This window comes from Oncorhynchus mykiss, chromosome 13, assembly GCF_057628025.1.
Source record: "Oncorhynchus mykiss isolate SJ-2025 chromosome 13, ASM5762802v1, whole genome shotgun sequence".
In the NCBI taxonomy this organism is placed as follows: Eukaryota; Metazoa; Chordata; class Actinopteri; order Salmoniformes; family Salmonidae; genus Oncorhynchus; species Oncorhynchus mykiss.
This window is the reverse complement of record NC_143034.1, coordinates 56772407-56785976: the sequence shown is the minus strand read 5'-3', so window position 1 is coordinate 56785976 and position 13570 is coordinate 56772407.

The window sequence follows — 13570 nt, the reverse complement described above, 5'->3', positions numbered from 1 at the left end:
TGTAGTGGAGGGACCAGGGCTCTGATGGACCAACAGTACTGTAGAGAAGGGACCAGGGCTCTGATGTACCAACAGTACTGTAGTAGAGGGACCAGGGCTCTGATGTACCAACATAACTGTAGTAGAGGGACCAGGGTTCTGATGTACCAACATAACTGTAGTGGAGGGACCAGGGCTCTGATGTACCAACATAACTGTAGTGGAGGGACCAGGGCTCTGATGGACCAACAGTACTGCAGTGGAGGGACCAGGGCTCTGATGGACCAACAGTACTGTAGTAGAGGGACCAGGGCTCTGATGAACCAACATAACTGTAGTGGAGGGACCAGGGCTCTGATGGACCAACAGTACGGTAGCGGAGGGACCAGGGCTCTGATGGACCAACAGTACTGTAGTGAAGGGACCAGGGCTATGATGGACCAACAGTACTGTAGTGAAGGTACCAGGGCTCTGATGTACCAACAGTACTGTAGTGGAGGGACCAGGGCTCTGATGGACCAACAGTACTGTAGTGGAGGGACCAGGGCTCTGATGGACCAACAGTACTGCAGTGGAGGGACCAGGGCTCTGATGGACCAACAGTACTGTAGTGGAGGGACCAGGGCTCTGATGTACCAACAGAACAGTAGTGAAGGGACCAGGGCTCTAACGTAGCAACATAACTGTAGTAGAGGGACCAGGACTCTGATGGACCAACAGTACTGCAGTGGAGGGACCAGGGCTCTGATGTACCAACAGTACTGTAGTAGAGGGACCAGGGCTCTGATGGACTAACAGTACTGTAGTGGAGGGACCAGGGCTCTGATGGACTAACAGTACTGTAGTGGAGGGACCAGTGCTCTGATGTACCAACAGTACTGTAGTGGAGGGACCAGGGCTCTGATGGACCAACAGAACTGTAGTGAAGGAACCAGGGCTCTAATGGACCAACAGTACTCTAGTGGGGGGACCAGGGCTCTGATGTACCAACAGTACTGTAGTGGAGGGACCAGGGCTCTGATGGACCAACAGTACTGTAGTGGAGGGACCAGGGCTCTGATGTACCAACAGAACTGTAGTAGAGGGACCAGGGCTCTGATGTACCAACATAACTGTAGTTGAGGGACCAGTGCTCTGATGTACCAACAGAACTGTAGTAGAGGGACCAGGGCTCTGATGTACCAACAGAACTGTAGTGAAGGGACCAGGGCTCTGATGGACCAACAGAACTGTATTGAAGGAACCAGGGCTCTGATGTACCAACAGAACTGTAGTAGAGGGACCAGAGCTCTGATGTACCAACAGAACTGTAGTGAAGGGACCAGGGCTCTGATGGACCAACAGAACTGTAGTGAAGGGACCAGGGCTCTGATGGACCAACAGAACTGTAGTGAAGGAACCAGGGCTCAGATGGACCAACAGTACTCTAGTGGAGGGACCAGGGCTCTGATGTACCAACAGTACTGTAGTGGAGGGACCAGGGCTCTGATGGACCAACAGTACTGTATTGGAGGGACCAGGGCTCTGATGTACCAACAGAACTGTAGTAGAGGGACCAGGGCTCTGATGTACCAACATAACTGTAGTGGAGGGACCAGTGCTCTGATGTACCAACAGAACTGTAGTAGAGGGACCAGGGCTCTGATGTACCAACAGAACTGTAGTGAAGGGACCAGGGCTCTGATGGACCAACAGAACTGTAGTGAAGGAACCAGGGCTCTTATGTACCAACAGAACTGTAGTGAAGGGACCAGGGCTCTAATGTACCAACATAACTGTAGTAGAGGGACCAGGGCTCTGATGTACCAACAGTACTGTAGTGGATGGCCCAGGGCTCTGATGTACCAACAGTACTGTAGTGGAGGGACCAGGGCTCTGATGTACCAACATTACTGTAGTGAAAGTACCAGGGCTCTGATGGACCAACAGTACTGTAGTGAAGGGACCAGGGCTCTGATGGACCAACAGTACTGTAGTGGAGGGACCAGGGCTCTGATGGACCAACAGTACTGTATTGGAGGGACCAGGGCTCTGATGGACCAACAGTACTCTAGTGGAGGGACCAGGGCTCCGATGGACCAACAGTACTGTAGTGGAGGGAACAGGGCTCTGATGGACCAACAGTACTGTAGTGGAGGGACCAGGGCTCTGATGTACCAACAGAACTGTAGTAGAGGGACCAGGGCTCTGATGTACCAACAGAACTGTAGTAGAGGGACCAGGGCTCTGATGTACCAACATAACTGTAGTAGAGGGACCAGGGCTCTGATGTACCAACAGTACTGTAGTGAAGGGACCAGGGAATTCAAGTCTCCCTTTTTTATCTCCAACAACTAACTTGGCTTCAAAGATAATCTTGAGCTGAATGCAAACAGACCAAATTAATACTCTTCTTGAAGCTATTGTATAAAGCCCTCAAAGCATTAAGTCATGGTTTGATTAAGTCATTTAGATATTAGAAGTAGATGAGATTTTGACTTGATGATAATCCGTGGTCTCTGTGTAAATGCATTTTTCTTGTTAAAAAAGTTAAACTCTTTCCAGTGACTAGAAAATGACCACCTCTACCTGAACTTTCTCTTAATCTATATTCCAATTTCACAGTGACTGGTGATACCTCAATATTGTATTATAAATCATGCTATGTAGGCTTAATCTTTTATGGGTACCAAACATTCACTAACTCAAGCACACAAATATAAGTGTGTGTACTGCAGCTCATTATTCATTTAACTGCCTAGTTACATCTTTCCCCTCACGGCTGCTCCATGCCATTCTGTTCTTAATGGAACCGAAAAGGTACACTTAGAGAAAAGGCTGTCCCCTTAGGAGAACCCTTTTTGGTTCCATGGAGAACCCTATATGGTTACACATAAACCCTTTGGGGCTCCATTTAGAACCCTCTGTGGAAAGGGTCCTACATGGAACCCAAAATGGTTCTTCAAAGGGTTCTCCTACAGGGACAGCCGCAGAATAATTTTAGGCTCTGGATAGCATATTTTTTTCCAAGAATGTACAAGCCCTTTGATGTTACATGGTCTGATTGATTGAGTCGTGTAGGCTGCGTTTAGACAGGCAGCCCAATTTTGTTCTTTTTTTCACTAATTGGTCTTTTGACCAATCCGGTCAGCTCTGAAAAAGATGTTAAAATATTTGATGTGATTTATGAAAAGACCAGTTGGTGGAAACAAGATCAGAATTGGGCTGCCTGTCTAAACGCAGCCGTATAGACCAGTTTCTTTATCTGCATTGTCTTCTCAGTAAATATTGTAGTTGTAGTAAGTAGAAGAAACCCAGTGTCTTTACTCTAAATGCGAATCATCAGTGAGAGCCATCCATCTGGGGCTTCTCAGTGACAGAGGTAGGGGTGTGAGTGACTTTCTTCAATGGGGCGGCAGGGTAGTGGTTAGAGCGTTGGACTAGTAACCGGAAGGTTGCAAGTTCAAACCCCCAAGCTGACAAGGTACAAATCTGTCGTTCTGCCCTTGAATAGGCAGTTAACCCACTAGGCCGTCATTGAAAATAATAATTTGTTCTTAACTGACTTGGTAAAGGTCGTGGGTAAAAATTTAAAAAAAATAGGATCCACAAGATTCCTGTCTCTGATGATTCCTGGGGATGTTCCTGGGGAACTTACCCACGATGCAGCCCTTATCCTTGGGCCAATTCCTAGAACAGTGGAGGAGCCTAGTGATATTGTGTTTATATATACTTTTTTGTATACATTATTTTTCGTCCCTCCCTCTTCTTCCAGTGTGCAATGTGCCTGGGAGAGCAGCTCCATTGCCATCAGCTTCATTGTGTACCTTGAAAAGAGTGTACATGAAAAGAGAGTGAGATGCCTCCCCTGCGGTGGATTAATGATTTATTGCACAGCCTTCTTGCTCTTCTCATCTCACTTGTAAGGGGGGGAAGAGAGAGTTTAACAAGCACACTTGTTTTCACCCAGCCCTCAGATAGTTCCCATTTAGAGCAATGAGAAATGTGCCATGGTGCCACTCTGTGCAGCTGTGACCCAGTTCATAGACTCTCACCAGCACAGTGTCAGTGGGGAGGACACCAGATCCAGAGTGGGCACACACATTTGATTTGCTGGGGCATACACACCATCCCACTACACGGGCACTGCCACAGCTTTCTATAGTGCCAACCTTCCAATGACAGACGAAGGCAAAAACGGCATTTGTTGACTTCAAATGTGGCCATCATATCTTATAAAAAAAATTGTGAACTTAGTTTGTTTTAATTTCTTAGCTTGTCAAGAGACTTGCTGTATTTAACAGCAGTTAATTCTGTATAAGACTAGTCATGGCATCCATTTTGGCAGAGGACCTACAACCTGGCAGAAGAACACTGCACTTTAGAGAAAGACTTTATTCATGGTATCTGTGCCCAGGTACTCCAAGTCGGAGAAAGGAAGCGACTGCACCTGATGAAACCGAAAACCCCATTGGGATTCTCATTAGCTGACAAGATTTAGCACTTAGAATACTGCATATTGATTTCATGCAAAGTCTAAGGGATTAGGGCAACCCAATTTCACATTTTGAAAGGAACATCAAATAAAATGAGCTTATTAAATAGAAAAAATACTTTAAAAATAAAGTTTTAAATAGATTTTAACAGTAAGAGAGATGAACAGGGCAATATAGCACCTTGCTGCTATGTCTGTGAACGCATATCTACCTTGTTAAAATGTTAACAATTAAGTCCATATTTTCCCTTTGAAAGAGAGATCTTGAAGTTGAATACAGTCTTGACCATTCACTCTGTTTTATCTTGTCTCATTCTGTCCTCAACTTAAACTATTCTGAATAATAGTTGCTAGTGAAATATTGAAAATGATTTCCTTACCAGCATCTGATAACCATCCATTCTAATCCTTTAGTGTGATTAGACCCAAATTCAATCAGTTTCAAATGAAACCCCCCTCTCTTCCTTTTTACTTTTCTGGCTAATTATCTTTCATTCATTGTGGGAACATCATATCTTTCATCAGTAGTTTAGAGAGTCTCCATTATTAGAGCTTTAGAAACAGCTGGCCACGGGGTTGGTTTACTATGGGCCTTCTGCATTTAAACTGGAGGATAACTTTACTGACTCTGGCACAGGTCAATACACAATTACACTTGCGTGGATGTACTCAGTCACAACCGTGTTGGAGCCAAAACCTCTCAGCATTAACCAATGACGCAATACAGTGCTCTCTAAATGCCAAATTAATTCCTAGATCTATTTTTAGCTTCTTAAATAAATCCTTTCCTACAGTAGCAATACAGTGATCTCCCTCATCTCAATATGAACTATGACCACACCATTCAACAGATTCAACAGTGCATTGGATATAGGAACAGCTTGTGTGTAGAGCTCAGTCATCCATGGGGATAGAGTTGTTGATGCACCTGTAAATTCTGTGTCCTGTGCCTGGAGATACCTGCCCTTATTAAGACTCATGTACAATCACTGCGTCTGGCTGTTGGGTCTGTGTGTTTTGATGTCATTTCTCAATTCCATACAACACAGGACTCCCACTTGATGATCTTTTTCATATGACATTGATTTATAAGGAGGTTATTACAACTGACAATGATGGATAATGCTCCTGTATTTATGATAATTATATTGAGATTAAACATGTTTCAGATATTTAAAAAGTCAAAAACGATTAAAAAGTAAAAGAAGTGAAAGAAAGACCTGTTGCTATGGTTCCTTGATCATTCATTTATTTGAAAGTAAACATTTGAAGAATGTGAGGTTTACTCTCAGGATATTTCCTCTTTATCCAGACACCATTTTCTTCTATTTTGTCTTGCCTGTAGGTGACAGCCTTCCAACAACTTCCATATAGCATAGCCAGCAAAACCTATCCAACAACATATCGTTTGTAAACACATTGCAATTACATGAAAATGACTCCTTAGTTTGCCTTGCCTGTCATGTGAAAACACAGTTTGTCACGCAGTTCAAGTTTCGCAATCAGAAAATATCTAGCTCTCAAAAGGTTTCAAACAGGCTGTGTGATTGAAGTCTGTCAGAGCTTCAATTACTAGTGCAGATAAATGTAGAAAGCAGTGACATGGGAGCAAAGAAAAGACTGAAGTGGACAAGCCAAGACAGGCTTCAGTGAGCCTGTCAATGAACCACATACTTCAAGAGAAAGCTTGAAAGTTTCCCGGGCTGAGAAACCTTCCCCTAGAATGGCATGGTCTTAGTGCCTAATTGGGCTGATTAAAGGAACTCCTAAGCCGGCACTTTTGATTAAGTGGAGTGATGGGGGTGATAAAGCCTGCCTGTCAGGTGGGCCAGGCCTATTAGATGGACAGAATGAAGGGGAGTTCACATTTTCCTCCATCACCACATCACAGGGAGAGAAAGAAATGAACACATCAATCGTTATGAAATCATTATGGGCTGTAGCCATCAAATATAAAGTCACATCTACAGTATCTACACCTACAAATATAAAGGTACATCTACAGTATCTACATCTACAAATATAAAGCCACATCTACAGTATCTACATCTACAAATATAAAGTAACTCCTACAGTATCTACATCTAAAATATAATGTTACATCTACAGTATCTACACGTACAAATATAAAGTTACATCTACAGTATCTACATCTACAAATATAAAGTAACTCCTACAGTATCTACATCTAAAATATAATGTTACATCTACAGTATCTACACGTACAAATATAAAGTTACATCTACAGTATCTTCATCTCCAAATATAAAGTCACTTCTAGAGTATCTTCATCTACAAATATAAAGTCACATGCACATCTACAAATATAAAGTCACATCTACAGTATCTACATCTACAAATATAAAGTTACATCTACAGTATCTACATCTACAAATATAAAGTCACTTCTAGAGTATCTTCATCTACTTCATCTACTTACTTGCTATATTGTATTTACCTTGCCACCAAGGCCTTTTTTGCCTTTACCTCCCTTCTCACCTCATTTGCTCACATTGTATATAGACTTGTTTATACTTTATTATTGACTGTATGTTTGTTTTACTCCATGTGTAACTCTGTGTTGTTGTATCTGTCGAACTGCTTTGCTTTATCTTGGCCAGGTCGCAATTGTAAATGAGAACTTGTTCTCAACTTGCCAACCTGGTTAAATAAAGGTAAAATAAAATAAAATAAAATAAATCTACATCTACATCTACAAATATAAAGTCAATTCTACAGTATCTACACCTACAAATATAAGTCACATCTACAGTATCTACACCTACAAATATAAGTCACATCTACAGTATCTACATCTACAAATATAAAGTCACATCTACATCTCCAAATATAAGTCACATTTACACTATCTACATCTCCAAATATAAAGTTACATCAACCGTATCTACATCTACAAATATAAAGTCACATCAACAGTATATACACCTACAAATATAAAGTCACTTCTACATGATCTACATCTACAAATATAAAGTCACTTCTACAGTATCTACATCTACAAATATAAAGTCACATCTACAGTATCTACATCTACAAATATAAAGCCACATCACAGTATCTACATCTCCAAATATAAAGTCACTTCTACAGTATCAACATCTACAAATATAAAGTCACTTCTACATTATCTACATCTACAAATATAAACTTACATCTACATCTACAAATATAAAGTCACATCTACATTATCTACATTTACAAATATTAAGTCACATCTACAGTATCTACATCTAGAAATATAAAGTCACATCTACATCTACAAATATAAACTTACATCTACAGTATCTACATCTACAAATATAAAGTCACATCTACAGTATCTACATCTACAAATATAAAGTCACATCTACATCTACAAATATAAAGTCTACATCTTCAAATATAAACTTACATATTCAGTATCTACATCTACAAATATAAAGTCACATCTACATCTGCAAATATTAAGTCACATCTACAGTATCTACATCTACAAATATAAAGTCACTTCTACAGTATCTACATCTAGAAATATAAAGTCACATCTACAAATATAGAGTCACATCTACATCTACAAATATAAAATCACATCTAAAGTATCTACATCTACAAATATAAAGTCACTTCTACATGATCTACATCTACAAATATAAAGTCACATCTACAAATATAAAATCACATCTACAGTATCTACATCTACAAATATAAAGTCACATCTACAGTATCTACATCTACAAATATAAAGTCACATCTACATCTACAAATATAAAATCACATCTACAGTATCTACATCTACAAATATTAAGTCACATCTACAAATATAGAGTCACATCTACATCTACAAATATAAAATCACATCTAAAGTATCTACATCTACAAATATAAAGTCACTTCTACATGATCTACATCTACAAATATAAAGTCACATTTACAAATATAAAATCACATCTACAGTATCTACATCTACAAATATAAAGTCACATCTACAGTATCTACATCTACAAATATAAAGTCACATCTACATCTACAAATATAAAGTCACATCTACAGTATCTACATCTACAAATATAAAGTTGCATCTACAGTACAGTATGTAGCCTGCTGTATCTGTTTCTCCAAGAGCTTCTAGGAACTGACAAACCACATATAATTCCTGAGCTGATGCTAGAAGGTATCATTCATATAATATGCATAATCTAACAGCTCTCTAGTACATCTTGTTTTGGTCAACTCTTCACTATTCGCCATATTTTTCTCAAGTCTTATGATTTGAGAATAATCTTCTTTAAACCAACGTTTTTCACGGCACAATACAGCACTTGTAGTTGGCAGATAGCATACCATTTTCTTTGAAAGATATTGGAACAAAAATATGATTCAATTTAAAAACAATAACAAGAAAAGGAGAGGAGAGGCTTCTATGAGATCCTGAGGGCATGTGCCATAATTAAATTTGGATGCCACAAAAACAGTTTGTTACTTGGCTCTATTCCAATGACTTACTGTATGTGTGCTGTGTACTCTGCGACTTTGTCAGTGTGCCCCTGCACCCCTGCTGGGTCCGCCTGGTCCCTGTAGGCCAGAGCCTGCATGATCTTCTGGCCATCTTGATAGGACAGTCTACGTTGCCAACACACAGCAGGGCACACACAGACACACACACACTAAACACAAGGGGCAGGTTTCTCTTGAAGGGCCGGGATGAAACTGAGCCTCTCAGTATAATTTAGGAACAGCAGTCTCTGAAAGACATTGGGTAGTTGGAAACTTGGCATTGACAGGTTGGGGTGGGATGAAGATTTGACATGTGTGGAGAGAGTCACATTGAGGCTTTGGGTTTAAGGTATCTCTAAGGTATCTCTCACACCTGGTTTAATTGGTCATTTCAGATCAGATTTACCCTGAAAAATGTGCCTGCTAGTTTTTACACATTTTGTAGTGTGGAACTAATGCAGGTAAGTTGGGTAAAAATATCTTGACCTCTGATCTGATCAGGACTTCAAATCAAATCAAATCAAACTCAGCAAATGGTATGTGTGAAAGCCACATTAGACCAGAGAGGATGTGCTCTCTCTCTCTCCTTCCCTACTATTCATCTCATCCACTGTCTGTCTTAAGTAGCACTTTGAAAACTCAGCCAGATGCATTTTGCAGGAGCTACTTAATAATGCCTTGTGATCTGAGGGAGAGGGAGAAAAAGAGAGGAAGAGAGAGAGCGACTGGGGTATAAGAATAGCTGGTAGTTCAGGATTAACAGATAACTACTCTTTCATATGAACCATGTCATGACAATATGCCCATTACGTGAATCATTGAAATCATTGAATAAAAAAATTCAGTCCAAGAACAATCTTTTGAGAAGACATGAGAGGGTATGGCCACTATGGAAACAGGCCTATTCCTAGTCATACTACTGGAGCGGCTTGGTACAACCCTCTAAACTATCTTACTTCAACACCTCCTTACAATAACCATTGGCATTTCCCTCAGTTAACTTCCTTTTCTTCAATTCATTGACAATCGCATATCTTATGAAATTCCTTTTGGCCCTATTTTTTTTATAAAAACATTTATTTGGAGAAGAAAAAAGCTTTACATTCCTGGTTGCCTATAGCCTCACTCGTCACTTATCACTACACCATTAATTATTCATATATAAAGGCAGTGTCTTTTGTAAGGTTTTGATATGTACATAAAATCTAAGGAACTACCAGGGCTGGTCATGGTTACTGTCGCTCCAAGTGCCAAGGTAATTTGAGATGTATACAGTTTCATGCATGTTAAAATGTGTGCAAATTCCCCCAGACTCTCTTTCTACCAAGCATTGGTTTCCTCTCAGTCCTGGTCCAGCGACAGTTTGTGATGTAATTCCAAAGCTGTGACATTTACGTCCAAATGGTAATTGATTCAGAGGAAGCTGTTGGTATGCAGCTACAATTTAACAACCCGTCTCAGGGGGTGTCAAGCTGTGGGAAGGAGAAACAGGAAATGAGTTGTACTGAATGTTTACCGAATGCCAATTTGAGACTGCCCACGTTCCACACCACAGAGAGGGCAGCCAAGCCCGGGGAACTGTGTAAGAGGAGATTGGAACAGATTTCTTGTTCTCCACGTTCTGCTTAGCGGCTTACCTTACTCTACAAACATCCAGGCCCAGCACAACCCTGGTTGTGAGACAACCCTGGTAGTGAGGCGACTATTGATTGGGGCCTGCAGGAATAAAGGAACCTAGTGCATGCTATCCAAGCTCTGTGCTGTGTTTACTGGTGCGGCATAGTCTCCACCACTGCAAAGCCAAGCCGCCACAACAGGGACAGACAAGCAATAGTAATCCCCCAACTTCCACAGACGCTGTCAAGCTTTTCCCAAGGAAAGTCTGGCATCAACCTGAATACAAACCACCCAGGATTTTTTTTAAATGCTAAAAGAGTCCCTCACAATTACTTCTCAACAGTATTGACCATGGTCATTTATAAAGCTGACATCGTAAAGACGAATGCAGTAATGACGGGCATTAAACATGACCCTTGGCGATCATCAGCAGTGGTCATTTTGTGCTATTGTCCTCATTACACTTCTCTATAACAGCTGTGTATACCAATGTGCTTATAGCTACTCATTTATCATGAACCACATTAAGAGGCAATTAAGGAAACATAATGTTATCACGGCAGAAGAAAATTGTATATCTGTTCTCTTAATGTTGTTCAGAGGGATAAAAAGAGAACACTCATAATGGTCCTGTAGACATTTTCACTGTGTTCGTGTGTCTGTAGCCTACTTGTGCTGGAGATAATGAAATGTCAGTCTCAGTTAGTGAAGGACCAGGTTAGTGTACAATTGTCTTTCCCTACAGTGGTTGAGTTATTAAAACGGTGTTTTCCTCCATACAACATCCAATCTTAGCTGCCATGATGCCTTCCCAGAAATGCATGTTTGTTCATCCAAAAGCAACTGTGACACACCGTGCTGCCTGTCCTCTGTTCCCCCACCCTCCCCTATTACTGTCTGGGGGGTTGTTTCTGTTTTACTAGTGCTTTTTACACTCACACATTTTGTTTCCTTTCAGTGTGTTTTGCGGCACTGAGATTCCACCATGTGTGAAGATAAACTTGTATAATGTCTTCTACCATTACAGAAATAAAATGAACCCCCAAGGTCGACAATATGTCCGCATCCAATATGTCCACCTCGATTGTGCAATGATGTTGTTATGTCTCCATTAACTGTCTCCTGGACTTATCGTGATGTTCAATACCCAAATGGTGAACTACATCACACAGTGTCACGTCAAGTAAGTAACAAAGCGGTCCACATGGAAGTTTAACCGACCCTTCTACTATGCCCTTCCTCTGAATCACAGAGCACTGACGTGTTGGAGGGAGATAAGGTTTTGCTGGCGTTAACCGCTAACAGCACACCACACAGACAGCCACTCCTTTCATGGTCTGAGCGTGCCAGCAGCAGCAGCAGTTGCCTCAGTCAGTGCTGGCTGTGCAGCTTTGCTGGGGCTGATAAAGCGAAAGAGGGAGAGAGAGGCAGTGCTGCTACAGCTTTGCTCTAATTTTCCCCAGACTGGCTGCTGTTCCTCTTTACTCTGTCTCTCTCTGATAGCATGGTGTGGTGGAACAGACACAGGCCAGAACTGCCTCCTCCTCCTCTTTCTAACCATAACACTTTCCCTCCATCCCTCCATGCTCACTTTCTCTCCACATGCCACATGGGTCTTAACTTTCTTTGACACATCCCACTGGACCATGTTGTGGTTCTTTACTATGTGTCGGTGCATTTCCCGAAAAACGGCATGAAAGCAACCATATGGATACGGCAAAAGTGTTTGAAGTCAGTAACAACTATGCCGTTCTGGCTTTACTCTCAAATTGGAGATAAGGAGTAGGCCACACAGAAGCTGCCTAGTATGCCCCAAATGACTAACTTTGATAACATCAGCTTTGATAACATCGGCTAATTTCCCCATGCCTATCTGCTCTTGAGAGGAGTTCGCTTGGGCCTGTCAAAATGAGGGAGATAGGGTGCTATTACATATGTTCTCATTAAATTGAAAGGTGTATTGGTAGTTTGAAGTGGGTTTACTTCTACATCTCAGAGGACATTCATGTAGATTTACCATAACCCTTCCAGACTCAATGATTTTGTGACTTTGGAATACACGGATGTGGGCTGATGGTACTTCTAGGAATTCAAATCTTATAAAATCTTATACAAATGCCTTAAACAATTCATTTTTCAAAGAGTATTTGCTTTTTTGATAAACATTTGGACAGTTCCATTAACTCAAAAATACCCAAACATTTCAACATTACACACTACTCTGTTTTGCATAAGAACTGGGGCAGACATTTTGGTTATGCTCTGAGCTGAAGCCCAAAAAGACGTCCACATACAGTCCCTGATTGAAAGAGCAGGTTTTTAGACACACATCAAACAGATGTTGTACAGTAGGTGGGGCATATTCATGATGTCATAACAATGACACCTCATTATTGTCACTTAGTCTTCTGTTTGGAGAAAATATAACATTAGACAGTATTGTTTCCAATTAGTTGTTGTTTCAAGATGTTGCTCATTCCACTTAATTGGGAGAAAACAAGAGAGCAGAATTCCCAGGTTGGAACCCTAATGATTTCATTTTTCGGAGGAATAGTCTCATTATTCCTGAGCCAATGTCGACCCAGTCGTTACCTGTCAATGCTTTTTGCTGAGGCTAGCTTTCTCCGCCCTAAGCTGTTAAACATTAATGGACAATCCTTCTTCCCTTTGTGCTCGATATGACATCTGATGTGTCATTTTGACTGACAGAGAGTCGGGGGGCTAATTTGCAAATGCTGCCATCCATAGCATCCAGTGAAGAAACACATTTATCAAAAGCCCTGTGCCCTTTTCTTGTCTCCTTGTCATATTAGCTTCTGAACACTGTCAGGGCAGCGTGGAGATTATGGATTTCATTTCAAAGGCCTCACTGTTTTCAACATGCAACTCAATGTGTGGACAAGGTTAAAAAAGGCTACCTCATTAAACCATGGGCCACAAAGTAACTTACTGTGCTTGGAGAGTAACAGTAGCTCATCATAGCCTTATACTCATACTGTAATATGG